Raw genomic sequence first — 15,693 nt, 5'->3', positions numbered from 1 at the left:
TACGGAAGGTGTTGCCCTCGGCGTTACGGGTCCATATCACAAGAGCGAATGACATTTTAGCGAATGGCGACATTTGAGCGAATGGTCGTTTTAGCGAATAACGGGGGCGCGCGTTAACCCATCCGTCGCGCTGCGCTTTACGCCGCTTCGCGGCGACAGTCTGCGGCAACTCATTACAAAAATATTAACTCTCTTGGCCCACCCGAAAACGCCGCTTCGCGGCGTCCGAGTATTCGCTAAAGTGTCGTTCGATGAAACGTGGGCGTTCGCTAAAACGTCATTCGATCAAGTGAGTGCCTCCCGACATGCCCCTTGTGACGAGATGTTATCTTCCATGTTATTGGTAGCCAGGCATTCATGATGCCTCTGGAATGCTGTTCATTGAGTGACAAGGTTGGGCAGATATAACCTAAAAAGCATTTGAAATGACGAATACTGGAATACACAGCAGTGACAGCTAAAGTACTGATACTAAAATTCATTTATAAAAAGAGCATTGCAAAACAACTCGAATATGTGTGACCAAAAAAATAGGTGACAAGGTATCTTTAAATACGTTTTATTTGAAGGAGAAATCCTGATACTGAAATATGGGGGGGCAGTCAGTTCATTGAACGACGTTTCATTGACAGTTCGTTTCATCGACAGTTTGTTACATCGACAGCTCAGATAAGCTTTTTTTTCTGTAGTGACTCCCCGCAGAATGTTGCCGCTAAGCAGCTTGAGTGGGTGGGCCCACTGATCTCTACTATAGGGGGCTGGATGGCGCTTAGCTGCTGTCCGAGCCTGGCGCAAGTGAAGCCACCGGAAGTTTGATTCTTGTCCCGAAAGTCGGGCGTGCGCTGGTCTTCCTAGTGCATTCAGTCGATATTTTGGACCATGCTTTTTTGTGTCTTTGATTGGGTTTTAATACTCCCGTTCTGGATTAAATTCCGAGAATGCGGCATTTGAACTTGAGACATATTCACAACTTTATCAACTAGAATCTCAAAATGTTTACATTGAATGGCTTCCCATGATGCTTCTCGGGTCTGCATGCGCTCTTAATGTGCAACAAGCAGGCTCTCTTGAGGGAACAAGCGAAAATCCAGCGCCCTCGACGCTTTTCGAACCAGCACTCGGAAGGGTTACAAAGCCTGCCAAGCGCTCACTTCCGGGACAAGCCGCTCACCTCTGGTGGCTTCATACTTGTTTGCTCAATGCACCATCCAGCCCCCTCTAGTGGAGATCAGTGGGTGGGCCAGGTATGTTAATATTTCTGTAGTGAGCCGCCACAGACGGTCACTGCGAAATGACGTAGACGGGCGGGCCGGGTAAGTTAATGCGTGCCCCAGTGACATGCACAACGAAACATCAGAACACCGTACGGTTAACGGAACGATTGTCGATGGCATGTCAGTGTCGACGAAATGTATGTCAATATGTCGTTTGATTAAAAGTTGTCGATGAGATGTCTGTCGATGAAACAAAACAGATCCCAAAATGTAGGTTGCCACAGTAGCGGGGTTTGCTGTAAAATGAAGCAAAAAATAATAGTCTGGGTGCAGCGAGCTTCATATTTTGTCACAGGTGTGTTGCAGTGGTGGATGTTACCATGTGAAAGTTAAAGGCACTGATTTGTTTGTGCGAAAAATCGGAAGAATATATGCAAGATTTTCAGTTATCGGTCGAGGGTTGTGTTTCGTTCTCATGTTGAGAGATGGCACAGCACATCACGGAAAGTAGACCGCACTGTGGAGCAACGGGTCTATGACAGGGTGTCTCGACCCCAATTGCGTTTTTCTGTTGTGGCTTTCATGTCTGCGTGCATGGCTATATTGTCACGAATAACAAATGGTGAGGCGGCGAATAACTGACAAAACTAAACGTTTAACGGGGAAAACTTGTGCCCAAAACAAAATAGAGAAAGGCTAGTGTCGCAGACGTCGAAGCAGCAGGATTGAGCGCTAGGAAGAGACTGACTTCGCTCGCCATGCGGAGTCCCTTTTGTAGTCACGTGGGTCTCTGGAACATTCGGCCTAGACATTTCGGTGCGTAGAACATTCGTAGCTTGATCAGACAAGAAATTTCTCGAATTTGCGAGAACGCCAAGTAGAAAGAATAAATAAAAGAACATTCCGCTGCCTGGAATCAAACCCAAATCTTCTGCGCTACAATCAAGTGCAGTAACCATTTGGCCACGTACGCGCTCGCTCAGCGACGTGTGTGGCAATATTAGAAGAAAGCTGTGTTACAGCAAGATTATCTTCAGCCTCGTCGGACTCGCCATCACGGGTTTTTCTAATTGCAGCACATTGCTCCATCTCCCAACAGAAGCACCAAACATTGCTTTCGGCCATCTGCGTCCTGACGCAGGTTGCTGATGCTTTGCAAAAACAAAGCTGCACCTTTCGATTCCACAAGGTAACACCCATCACTAATGTAGTTTGACAGAACCTTCAAGCTTGCCTTGTGCAGGTGTTACTCTTTCCAGAGAATTCTACAGCTAGCTCTGCTACTGGTATCACATTATGCATACTTTGAGATATTCTAAATGTCATATTCTGTGTTATTGACAACCAGGTATTCATGATACCAAGGAAGATCACTCCAGCCATATATATTACTTTTTACATATATATTATGCAAGCAACACAGACCAAAAGAACAATTGCTACACTCACTTGCATTTGTGGATGAGCTTTTCAAATGATGTCCAATCAGTTAGCACCTGTCGATTTGGGCGGAGGGCCGTGGAGCATTATGTTAGCGCCTGTAAATACGCTCTCGACAGTTGCCGATAAAAATGGTGTTCTGTGGTTTGTTTGTCTTCTAATCTTTGTCCATGCTTTATGCATTGCTTCTTTTACTGTTGTCAATGTTAACTTCATCTCCACATCAGTTTTTGGTCCTCCTAAACTATCTTGAGGTGTCTCCATGCTCTGATATGGTGAGGTTGCCTTTTCAGTAATGATCTTGTGACGTCACGATGGAAAGAATCGCTGTTCTCTTATCTATTGATAGTATTTGAAAGCATAAACTCTGCTCCCCTCCATCGATATGACACGAAAGTGCAGAGCACACCTGTAAAGCTTGTGCTTGCAGTGCCTTAGATGTTCAGAATCTAGATGAAATTTCATGGAAAACATTTGTTATTCTTTTAAAATAGAAAATAGCATCTCCTGTTGATTAACCTTATAATGCTTTACATTTTTTAAGCAGACCTTATATGAAACAGTTTCTTATATTTATTATTCTATCATAAAGATAATTCACACTGTTTTTATTCACTGACCTTGTTGCAAACCTTGCAAAAGGAACAAAACAGTATGTGATGAGGTGCACTCGTCATAAACCACAAAAGGGCAGATAACTCGTGGCAAGCTGCACTTATCATAAGCCGTTAAGATTTTGCGTAATCAATTAATTATGTCTGAGAGTCCTCATGTACAAAGACAGAATGTTCTGATCAGATCCTGGTCTGCAAGGTAACAAAGCCTCGGTGGCGTCTTCACAACAGTCTCCACTCATCTAAAGCAAAAAAAAGGCTTTATTTTTAGTTTCCAGTTTATTGATTAATTGAAAACATTAAGGAGCTACATTGGGTTTTGATTGTATTTTTATACCACAAACACACCCAAAATGAATTTTACTTAGTAAATATAAATAACCTATAACTAGGCCGTATATCCTCCGGTGTTTATTTATGAGAAAAATCGGCGGATGTTTTTCATTGTTTATTTATTTTTCAAACATTGGTGTCTTTTGACCAGAGTTGGGCCAAAGTACTTAATGTACTTGGGAATACAAATGCTGGGATACATCAAAATAGCTAAAATAGTGATACTTATATATATCTGTAAAAATGTATTGTGATATGCATCGGAAATACATTTTAACAAGGAGCAAAATGTATTTGGAAATACAAATGCAGGAATACCTCTTAGAGATGGCAGAAATACAGATACTGAAATACTACATTTTTCCAATTTGCTTGAGGTGCCAACTGTCATATCATAGGCAACAAATTAGTCAGGAGGTGCAATGAAAATCATTCTTGCTTTGTCTGTTGTTTTACACTGAAGCGATACAAAAGAAAGACATGCAAGTGCCAAACTCGGTTACACTTGAGGAGCAGGAGCTTCTCAAATAGCCCACCTGTGAGCCATTGCCCATTCAAACGCAACGTCATGTTGGCAAAAAAAAAAAAAATAGCTGCTCAACAGTTGGTTCATATTAAATCAAGGAAACAATACTTTCACAGCTGGGAACCACATTTCTTCACTAAGAAATGCGCCGCTCACAGCGCATTTCTTATCTTCGCAGAATAGAGAAGAGGTCGCATAGACAAATATTTCTGGGAATTGGAATGAACGTTGGTCAGCATAGTAACAATGCCCCAGCGTCCCCTTAAAAAAAAACAAGTCGAAGATTTTTTTTTTTTCTTGGGGGGGGGGGGGGGTGGCAGAAGCATGGTGGAAAACATTCTTCAGTTTTGCAGAATAAAGAAGGGGGTTGCTAAGATCCGACACAAATAGTTCCGAACAAACCTAGGTTCGCATGATAGCAAATGCACAGCATACCCCTCATAACGCCCTCTGGCCTTCTCTAGCGAAACAAAAAAAGTTGTCATCTTCTTTATCCAGAGGTGGGGGTTATTTCTCAAGAAATGTAACGAAATACATCCCATCTTGATTGTATTGCGGTACTGAGAAACATCCCAAATGCATTTCGATACAGAAGTACAGATAGTGGTGAAAAAGAAAGTGTTGCAATACAGAACTACAGACACTAAATGTTTTTCTGAAATACTATTGCAATACATTTGTATTGCGATACTGCACAACCCTGCTTTCGACTTGTTGTATGATGTAGACGCTAAAAACAGCGATGATCGGTGAAAAAAAAAATTGGTTTGGGACAAGTTGCTTTTTTATCTGCCGTCCTCTGACATGAACCAACAAGGACGTTGTGACTGTTGGTAGTAACTGTCTAACCCACCTCTCGGGCCCTTGTGCTCCAAGGTCAGCGATCCCACTGATTGGAGACCCCAGTTTGCTTAATTCTTGGTAGCAAAGCAGGCTCAGCAAATGCCTAGAATTAGGGGTTTCAACCAAAATAGTAATCGCCTAGCGCCAAATCGTCCCCAAAAACTGTGTTTTTCTGTTATAACCGATTTTGCATTTTCGTCATCGGCTGATGTTTCTCGGTATTTTTAGGTTAGAACTGGAAAGTCACAACCTACCGATAACTTGGGTTCTGTGTTTTCTGAGTATTTTTTTTCTCGAATTTGAGGGTACTTTTTTTTTTTTTTTTGGGGGGGGGGGTGGTAATTTTTTGTGCAGATTCAGTGTTTTTTGTGTAAATTGGTTATGACTTCAACCAATTTACACAAAAACACAGAATCTTTGGAAAAAATTAAACATCGAAAAAGAAATACCCCCGAATTCGAGCAAAAAAAGTTAACTCCGAAAACACTGAGCAAGATCAGCGTTTTCGGTTTTTATTATTTTTTTTTTTAATTCGGCATACATTTATTGGTTTTTATTTCGAAATCCAATATTTGGTTTTTATCAGTTAATATATGCCAGAAAATTTATCTTTTTTCTTTTTCAGTGAAATGTATTCTATTACACCTGTTCTTTTATAAGCACTCAGCGATGGATACAGTTGTAGACAGGTCAAAAAAGCATGTGTTTAGGTCAGTAAGTTCCTTGAAAGTTCGAAAATCCAAAAAATAGGTAATTATGTCAGGAATACAACAAGATAGATTAAAAAAAGAGTATACCATTTGTGAAAGTAACATGTATAGAAGGCAGTTTTAAACTCTGACAGAGTTTGAAACTGCCTCTATGCATTGGGAAGTTCTGAAACATTTTTGATAAGAAACTATTCAAATCACTTCTTAAAATCACAGTGAACTTGGCACACGAGGACCGGTCCCCAAGGAGAACAGAAATTTAACTCGGAAGGCGAGCCCGAGTACTGCACCTTGATGTCTGTGTTTACAGTTAGATCCTCCCCTGACTAAACGAAAGTGGACCCCAATAATAAGCAACCAGCCCCATAAAACATTTGCAATGAGTTAACAACCCCACTCCCTGCACGTACACACCCACACACAAAAAAATATAGCTGCACAATTAGATCTAAAATACTGACCCCTACCTAAACCTATAATGTTCATTGGCTGCTTCCAAGTTAGACACGTGTGTCCTGTGTGGTTCCAAGGAGTGGTCACAACCCAACTTTGTTTTATGCTATGAATTAATTCATTCGCTGATGTTTCAGTACCTCTTCTCAACCGAGGCAACATGGTCAACCTCGACAAGCTGGCTACCGACCAGTACCACGTGTGCCGTGTCCGCGGCATCCAGCGTCTTGCATTTGCGCTCGGCAAGGCACTCGCAAAACTTTATGGTAATTCTATCCTTGGTGGGTGCTGTGCCCCATTCTAACCTTTCGAAGTCCACAGGTGTTTAAGATGTGGAGCCTGTGGCCAGTGGGGAGGTGTATGTCTCCAATTTGCCAGACCCTAGCACTAGCTAAGTTACCGCCGAATTCACAAACCTCATTTCAATTGAGGCGCCCCTCCACTTCCTCAAGGAAGGTGTGAGGGCCGGTGCTGGGGGGGGGCCAGTCGCGACGACAAATAGGCGGCCTAGGCTGCTTAGCCGTCCTCGCGATTGGCCAGTGCCGTCCCTCGTGCCTTCCTTGAGGAAGTGGGGGGGTGCCTCAATTGGAATAAAGGTTTGTGAATTCGGCAGTTAGTGTCTCTTTTCCCCTATGTGCGATCCCAGCCATTATGAGCTAGAATGAAGAGCTTTCCTACAAGAACCTTTCTAATCCGTTATTTCAAAGTTTGTTTATTTCTGAAGAGCATCTCAGTGCCTGCATTTTGATGTCATAATACTCTACTCTAAGATCTCAAAAGGTAGTCCACCCCTATTTTTGGCTTGATTTGCTTTACTTTTTAAACACCGAAAGATAGACTACTTCAAGTAATAGTAGTGTTGGGATCAGTGATGGCCTCGACACAAATGCGGCTAGTTAGCTGTGGCGGGATACAAGTGAATGTTGCTGACTGGGAAGTACATACCTCGGGATTTTATGGTATGTGCCAAATAGCTTTAAAAATGAAGGGATCTGCAGAGATGCTTGAAAAATCATCACTTTTCTCGTGGTAAGGAACGAATTCAGGGCCATAGAAGAACTGCAACAAATTGTGTAGTTGGGCTAGTTGGTTGGTCATTTTGAAATGGTATCTGTCTGCTTCTTTTTATGTTTACTTACTGTACCATGCAGAAGTAAAATTTTCAGTCGTAAGTGGGCGCTGTGTCTGTGTTCTCTTCGTCTTTTTCAGCCATAGGGGGGCTCACACACCATTGGTTGGGTGGCTTGCAAACCATGTCGCTGATTTCCATTGTTGATGTGCACTTTTTCCCATAAAAAGAAACAAAATCAATCAAAGCATCAAGCGAAAAGTTCAGTGCCTAAATATGAATGCTACAAATGGAATATTTGGAAGCCTTTTTCAGCTTGGGCCATTCTAGATGGTTCAGTTTTATTTTCTTAAAAATTGCTTTGAGAAGCTTTTTACAGACAGGTGAACATTATACACCCAGGGTTCCCAAACCAGGTTTCATAGGCTGGTCTTTTGAATTCCGCAAGCACCCAAATATATATATTTCATTTTTTTATGGGAAAGTGAAGAACTGCATATTTCTACTCAAATGCTATGTATACCATGAAATACCCAGCATCCGCCGATTGTACACTAAGCGCCCACCCCTAAATGTTGTAACATCTAAAAAAATATGGACAGTGGAAATATAGATAACATTGATAGCATATCAATTGCCCATCTCCCACTTTTTTGCAATGATCTTCGGATTTGTAGAGGTGCCTGAGCGTTACTTTACGACATATTTTAGGGTTGTACAAATATTCTAAAATTCAGAATATTGAAGCGAATGACGCCGTATTCTACTCGCACTTTGAATTGGTGAGGAGTATTCGGCAACTTCAAATATTTTCAAAGTATTTCGTCACTGCTATACACTGCCGCAACGCACCGGTGTGTAGCGGTGAAGCGTGATGCATGCGTGGCGGAGCAAAGCACTGAAACTTTTGCGAGCACGATGGTGCAAAGCGGTAAAGCATGACGTGCCTGGTGCAGCATGAATGCTGCAGTATCAAGGAGTGTGGAAGGGGCGCAAGGGAAAGGTGGGTTCCATAGCACCTTTTGAAGGTTGCTAGGATTCCTTGTCACCAGAAAATTCGAGAACACTTGTTTGTAAAGGTTGAGTCAAGGTGCCGGATAATGCATTATCCGGCAATACAATTGGCGCCTCCATGTAACAGGCCAGCATTTCACCATGTTGCTCTTGTCGCCCAGGTGCAGGGCCAGATTACCCATATTTAACTGCTCAAATGAATAGGGCCCTCTGTGAGGGTATCCTCCCCTGACAGGGGGCGTGTTCCAAACCTTACTCGACTGGATCCCAGCTACTCCTGCGGGTCATGTCACGGGACATTTCAAGCTGAGCAACACCAGACGCAAAAAGGTTTTCGAACACCGAGGTATGAAACTGTTACTCTAGAGTGAGATTGGGTAAATTTCGGAACACGGCCAGGTTGATCACAACCGCTGGCCATTGCTGAATCAATGGCAGCTGGCGTTGGCACGAGAGCACTCGACACAGAACACGCACAGCGGTCTGTGTTAACCGTTGCGTACAGCGTACATAAATTTTTTTTCTGCGTCTACCCTTCGCCGGAATATTCTGCAGGCTTGATTTGAAACAGAGTGATACGGTATTCATGCCCATGCGACTCCAAGACTCGTGGTGGTCAGCCCGAGCGGATGCTATGAAGCTCTGTTCGCTCAAGAAATTAGGGTCGCCTTGAGGGTCTGAAGGTTAAGAAGAACTAGCAGAGACATGGGTTATGGTTGAAGACTATGGGTATGACTGCAACAGTCGTAGCTTAATTCAGGGATAGAGTGTTGCAATGCTTCAATGCCATCAGAACACTACATAATCAGACGCTCACATTGAATGAAGCTGTAAACCTGACGAAATCATTGAGTGATTATGTATCCGGTCTAAGGAAAAGATTCAATGAAATGAAACAGGCAGCGAAGGAAACATTGGGAACTACGTACAAAGCAACAATCATAAGAAAGCAAACCGATCGGCACAAATGGCAACCTTCACCCTCAAGATGCCTCACTGGACTTGCACTGTGATACCAATATTGGCATGATTGACAACCTTCTGCATTCACTTAAAACTCGTTTCACTGCTTACAGCAAAGTCTGCCTACAGTTTACTTTTTATTGCCGACCGCGGCACACTTTCGTTGAAACAGTGGTGATTCCAGGCAATGGATAAATCTGGTCTGTCGGACGATTTCCCCGATGAACTAGAACAGTTCCTTTTATTTTCCGAAAAGGAAGGCTTCTGTAAGAAACATTCCAAAACTGTAGTCTGAGAAAAGCTTCAAGGCTCATTTCTAGGTGTTCATGTACCCATTCTAGATTTTTATTTTTTTATGTTTACAAACTGCAGGGGTGAACAATCTCTCTGTAGGCCCAGATTGACATAACACAGACTTCGATCAATGATGGCCAATGACCGCCTCAGTGAATTGTCCTTGCGGAGTGTGCAGATGGATAGTTTCCGTTGGGTCGAAGTCCAAAAGTTTATAATCACGATTTGAACAAAACATTCGGAAGATCCCGTGAAAGGTAGACATGATAGCAGCTTCCTTGTAAATTGTAGATAATGCTGAAGACAACGGTTGTGCAAATATTCATAACTTTTAAATATTGAAGCGAATAATGCCGTAATCGATTCATACTTTGAATCGAATAGGACTATTTGGTAATTTTGAATATTTTCGAAGTCTGAAAATAGGTATGAAAAATGTTGCCCCCCCCCCCCCCCCCCCACCTCCCGCAAAAATTAAGATGCTTTGCCATAGTGCTGTCGTGTAAAGTGTGAAGCTTGATGCAAGCATGTCGGGTGAAGCGGTGGAGCTTTGTGCGAGCGCGCAGTGCAAAGCAAAGAAGCTTGGCATCCCCAACCGAGCTCGAGGGCTACACCGTGGAGGCATACTTGGTTGATATGATAATCTTATGTTATATTGTCTAAAGGAAACTGGCTTTGTAGTATCACAGAAGCCGCCGTCCTGCCATTTTACAAAGTATCTCCTCATGATCTTTTAGCTTGTTCTCAACTGGTGTCAGCTGCTTGTGCAAGCTGATGAAGCATTTGGTGAAGATAACTATTTCGGTAGTTGGGACGATGACATGACAAGCCCAGTTGAAAATGTAACGAGATACATTATTCCCTTGAATGTTGTGAGACCAGGAATATATTTTCACGTGTATTTCGATGCTGAAATTCAAGTACTAACCCACAATCTGGTGTCCTGTATATTGTTACAAAGGGAATGGAAGACCTACATATCATAGGTAAACTGGGCTTGTGTTGCTGTACCGGTTCCTTGACCACCGCTATGGTTCTCTCTAAGAGTAGCCTGAGGCAGTTGTGTTCAGTCCCCAGAATATCAAGTAAAGTCACTGCCTGCGCTTTGATGGTCTCACACAGTCCATTCATGAGCGTGCATTGTTCTTACCATGTGAGACAACGCCATCAATTTTCTGGCAATGAAATGAACTCGCTAGCATTCCTCTTGCCATTGCAGATTTTTCAAGTGTAACTAGCCCCCCATAATGAGCTGAAGTAGGGTGGTAGATTGGGATAGTTGGTAAGAGCGAAACTAATCATGATGGAAAACAACCTCTCTTACAAAACAAAGTGAAAAAAAAAAAAAAAATTCTTTATTCATAAATTGGAGTTTAGCACTGCCACATTGTAAGGCTCTATCCCTCTGATTGCCAGCTGCCTGGTTGGCATGTGTGTTTGTGTTAATGTAATAAGACTAAAATGCTTCCTTGTCATAAAACAAACTACACTTGAAGGTCATCCATTGTTTTGTTGTGTTAGTGCCTTTACTTCATCCTTGTGTCTGAGGCTGCTTTCCAGTATTTTTATTCCATAATAACCATTTTTAACTGACCCTGTGTGCCTTCCTGGCCACAGACAAGCCACCCCCACTACCAATACCTTAACAGTGCATATGTACTGTATTGTCGGAAGGGGAATTTGGACACGACATTTTCACCTGTGCCAATGCCAGCGAGCACCTTTCCCTGCAATACAGCGGTGTCTTTCGGTGAAGCAAACCTATGCTGATCTGCGAGAGTATGAGAGTGTGCTTCATTGCGAAGTCATTAAGCTCTCAATTTAACTTAAAGAAAAAATGGGAATATATATACTCAATTGATCAAGCTATCTACGTTGCGAAAAGAATTTTAAATATGCTAAACGCATTTTTGTTTCGAAACAGGGGAACCAGAGCACGGTAACGAGAGTATGTTTACAAACATCCCGGCGCCATGTTGTAACGGTTCTCCGTGGATTTTTTCCTTGCGTTCTAAGTTTTGATGACGCCTTTCCCCGCTGTTATCTTCGTCGTCGCACCTACAGCCCTCAGAGATGGGTAAGTAGATCCGTGTACCGCGAATGCAGTGAGCATGTAACATCTACATGTGTGTAGGCGTTGTAAAATAACATCTACACCGTGGTATGGAACTACAGTCTCAAGAAGCCGAATGGTTGGGCATTCCGCGCGTACAGTGGCCTCGGAGCTCGAGATAGCATCTGCGTCGTGTGCAAGGAACATGGTTATTCGAAACGTTCAATTGAAACTGAAGATAGCGAAGATCTCTGTTACCTTGATACGGCTACGTGAAAGTGCTTCGCTTATCACGTTGGTCGTAGCTACCAACTGCGGGAGGTGCGCTGAGACTTTCTGACCGAGTTGGGCGCCTATTAGGACGCAGACGAGTTGATTATGATCACTGTTCTTTTTCAGTTCTTTTTCACGGGAGACAGACGTTTAAGCGTTCCGACACGTTATTCCCGGTGCCTACCGTGTTTTCAACCTGATTGACGCGTGAGACGTAGCAATACTTTTAATCAATTTCCAAGGCGATCAGAAAGCTCCAGTGCAACAGCTCCACGTTGGACGACACCTCAGCGAGCTGTAAGTCTGAAAACGACCGTTTTTTTTTTGTTTTTTTTTTTCGTTTGAAAGGTTTTCAGCGTCTGCGGGGAAACTGCCACAACATGTCGTCTGGGTTCAAACAAATACTCTTCAAACAAATCGTTGCTAAGGGCGTTGCTATGGGCTAATGCATGGAGGCTCCATATGAGGCTAGATTTTTGCTTACAAGTAAGTCAATAATTTTTTGTAAGCAATCTAACTTCTTGATATCTAATTATGATGTTCTTGTCGTCTCTGTGTCGTATTGCAACGAGGAAAGCCATTTCTGAAGTATGACACTCCGCTTTGCTTTGATAGCAGACAACACAATAGATTTGCTGGCCTAACTCTGTTGCAGCGGGCGTCTTCATTGAATTGCTTCTGTAAACCAGTAACAAAAACAAGTGCATCATCATGACCGTAAAAACCTCCGCAATGTGCCTTTCTTTTTTTTTTTTTTTCCTTGTGAAGAATATAGCTTTGTTCGGAGGGGCGAAAATGCCGTAAAATCAACCTACCTCATGCAAATCGGTTACGACGACGAACCGAGGTGCATTACCGGCGTAGTGCAGGCCACCATGAGAAGCAAATCTTACGCCTTCGAGGTAAGTCGTTTTTATTATTATTATTATTGAGGCTTGTACTAAATACTAAATTAAAAAGCTAGTCCAAACAGGAGAACATATCAAGAGCACAATGAAATCATTAAAGATATTTAAGCATAAACAAAATAACCGGATAGCGTATGGACACAGGCATACTTCTGAACGCCGTTTTACCATAAAAATATTAAGGCGCACTCACACTTTTGCGACCTCTTAAAACTGGGTTTCTTGAAACCTCTCACGAGAGGACACACTGGCGCCATCTATTGGATAGCAGTGTAAACTTGACAGTCCGGCATATTTTCTATTTGTCGCGCATTATCCTTTCTTTCTTGGCTCGAAAAGTTTTGTCAACGTTATAAACAAGCCTTTCTGATAGACAGACATGCTGTTTACAAACAAGCCCGCATTTGCCCACACCAGGTGTGGGCACTGCGCGTGCGCAGAAACTGAATTCGCGTGACTTGAAGCGCCTGCGCACGCGCAGTGCCGTCCACAGCGCCACCGCAGCTGTGGACGGCACCGCAGGTATTACGCACATTTGACCTCGAAAATACCGCAAAACCTTCGCTCTTGTTAAATGCAGTTCCAGGGTTGCTGCATAGATGGCGCCAGCATGTTCTCTCGTCCCAAGAAATTTTAAGAGGCTTTAACAAGTCTCGTCTTTCTCAGTCGTACTCGGTTGCAAGAGTGAACGGGCCTTAAGCGCCATTCACAGTCTTGTGGCCGAATAAGACTAGACCGGTTTTTGAGCCTCTTGCGATCTCTTAGGATCGGATGCGCTGCAGCGGAGCTGGTCCCAAGAGATCGCAAGAGGCTTAAAAACCGGTCTGGTCTCTCTTGGGGTCGCAAGAGTGTGAACTGGCCTTTAAGACTACCAAAAGTTTGATCTGGATTTTACTCTCACTACTACTTGCATGCAACTATTTTATCAATATTACAGTAATAAGATATAAATATACCGCCAGATTTTCAAACAATATGACCGAACAGAATATGGGTTTTACGTGCTCTTGGTTGTGTTTGGCCCTTTTTTTACATCAAGGCAACTGTCCGCCAGTGCTACATGTACTCACCTTGTTTTTTATCCAGTTCTCTCACGCTTTGGGGTCTTGCGGGAATCTGAAGAAATTGCAAGGACCTCTCTTCACGCGATGGTTACAACCAGGTATGAAGCACTCTCACATAGGACGAGTCCGCAAAAAAAAATTTGGGATCTCAACCGATCGCCTGAAGTGCTTTTCTCACAGGTGCAATGCAACCTTTTAGCAGACAATCACCTCGATCGACGACTGGACTTTCAATGAACCATATTTTGCATTGCACCCCACTATGAATTCTTATAAGTGTCTGAAGGTCATTATATTTCAAACAAATACAACTTCAGAATATAGTCTTTATTCACACGATTCCAACGATGGTGCCAGCTTGTGGCAGACGGCATACTTCTTGTGTTCGTAGTCCGCTGCAGGCATCTTGAGGACTGGAAGTTGCAGTTGTAAATATTCCAGAAACAAGCAATTATTGGCACACTTCTGTCTAAACATATAAGACATTCAAGCTTTCTGTATCTGTGAATTTTAGAAGTTTAAATCCTACTCCTGATTTTTGAACAGTCTGGTTTCCGTAGCAAAACCTAGCCACATGTATTTGTCCGCAACATCGACCCTAGCAATGGTTTATTTGGACTCATGACGTCACAGTTACGGAGTCAATTGCTGGCATCCATAACCAATTGGCCCATTATTTATTACTTGTTCTACAAACCCAATTTTTTAATTGTACTTTATTCGCTCAATATTTATCGTAAACATACCCAAATCAAGTGAAAATAAAACATGACTCATTAATTATTAAGATTGCTGATATGTGTTTGCAGTGAACAATTTTATGAACCTCTTACAAATATAGGGTAGTCCAAGTCGCCAGGCTCGATCTAAAATGGACTGTAAAAATCGACGCCTGCACGTAGCAATCTAAACTTTTCGTCAAAGGTGTATTCCACAGGTCAGTTTTTTCTTGGATAATTACAAAGCATAGCCAAGAAATTTGCTAGGGTCTACGGCAGGCAGTGGCGCAGACGACAGGGGTCCAGTAGGGAGTGTTTGGTGTTCGTGTTGACAGATGGCGCTACCTCCTCATAGCGAAGGCTCGCGACCACCATGGTTTATTAAAATTAAAGACCTTTTTGAAATGTACCTTCGGTTAAAAAATTAATGCCGATAATAAAAGCAAAACTTAAAGTAAAAGGGAAAAAAATGCGTCCGCATAACGACGGTGCTTTTGCTGTCAACGGATATTGTCTACGTGTCATCTGCTGCACTTTCGAACGCTGCTCCAGATGCCATCTATCAATACGAACGCCAAGCACAACCCGCTAGTGGACTTGGTCGTCTGGGTCGCTGCCCGCCGTAGACCCTGGCAAGTTTCTTGGCCTTATTTTTTGTACAAAGAGAACTACGCTTTTTAATTTTACAAGAAAAATGAAAGCTGTTTACAACTCCCTGTAATGTCGAATTAGAGCGCAGCTCTTGAGGAGGAGGAGGGAAGGGTACTGGGGGGGGGGGGGGGGGGGGGGGGACACGTGACCTTGGGGTGTCACGTGACGTCGGGGGGGGGGGGGGGGGGGGGGGGGGGTCACGCGACGATGCTGATGACGTCATCAGTGACCTTCACTATTACCTTCACGAGTTACCTTTGTTGCCCTCACGAGGGTCACGAGAGTTGCCCTCACAAGGGTCACGATGGTTATCCAGGTCACGTGGCCCCCCGGGGGTCACGTGACCTGCGGATACCTTCCCCCCCCCCCCCCCCCCCCCCCGGGGTCACGTGACCTGCGGATACCCCCCCCCCCCCCCCCCCCCCCCCCCCCCCCGAGGTTACGTGACCCTCCGTTGACATCATTGTTACTGATGACGGCATCAGTGACGTTACTGATGAGGTCACCGGCATCCGCATCGTCATCATCAGCGATGACGTCATCAGTGACGTC

General features: G+C 43.5%; 1 long non-coding RNA gene across 1 annotated transcript; it reads left to right on the top strand.

The window, feature by feature from the left end:
- Positions 1–1,774: 1,774 nt before the first annotated feature.
- LOC121837617 lies at positions 1,775–7,308 on the top strand. The gene is made up of 2 exons (XR_006078265.1): positions 1,775–2,403; positions 6,271–7,308. It is a non-coding gene; the product is annotated as an uncharacterized LOC121837617 (long non-coding RNA).
- The last annotated feature ends 8,385 nt before the right edge of the window (positions 7,309–15,693 follow it).

The sequence above is a fragment of the Ixodes scapularis genome, unplaced genomic scaffold (assembly GCF_016920785.2).
Source record: "Ixodes scapularis isolate PalLabHiFi unplaced genomic scaffold, ASM1692078v2 PGA_scaffold0__279_contigs__length_252992795, whole genome shotgun sequence".
NCBI classification, from domain to species: domain Eukaryota; kingdom Metazoa; phylum Arthropoda; class Arachnida; order Ixodida; family Ixodidae; genus Ixodes; species Ixodes scapularis.
The sequence above is the reverse complement of the archived record's forward strand: the minus strand, read 5'-3'. Positions and strand labels throughout refer to the sequence as shown.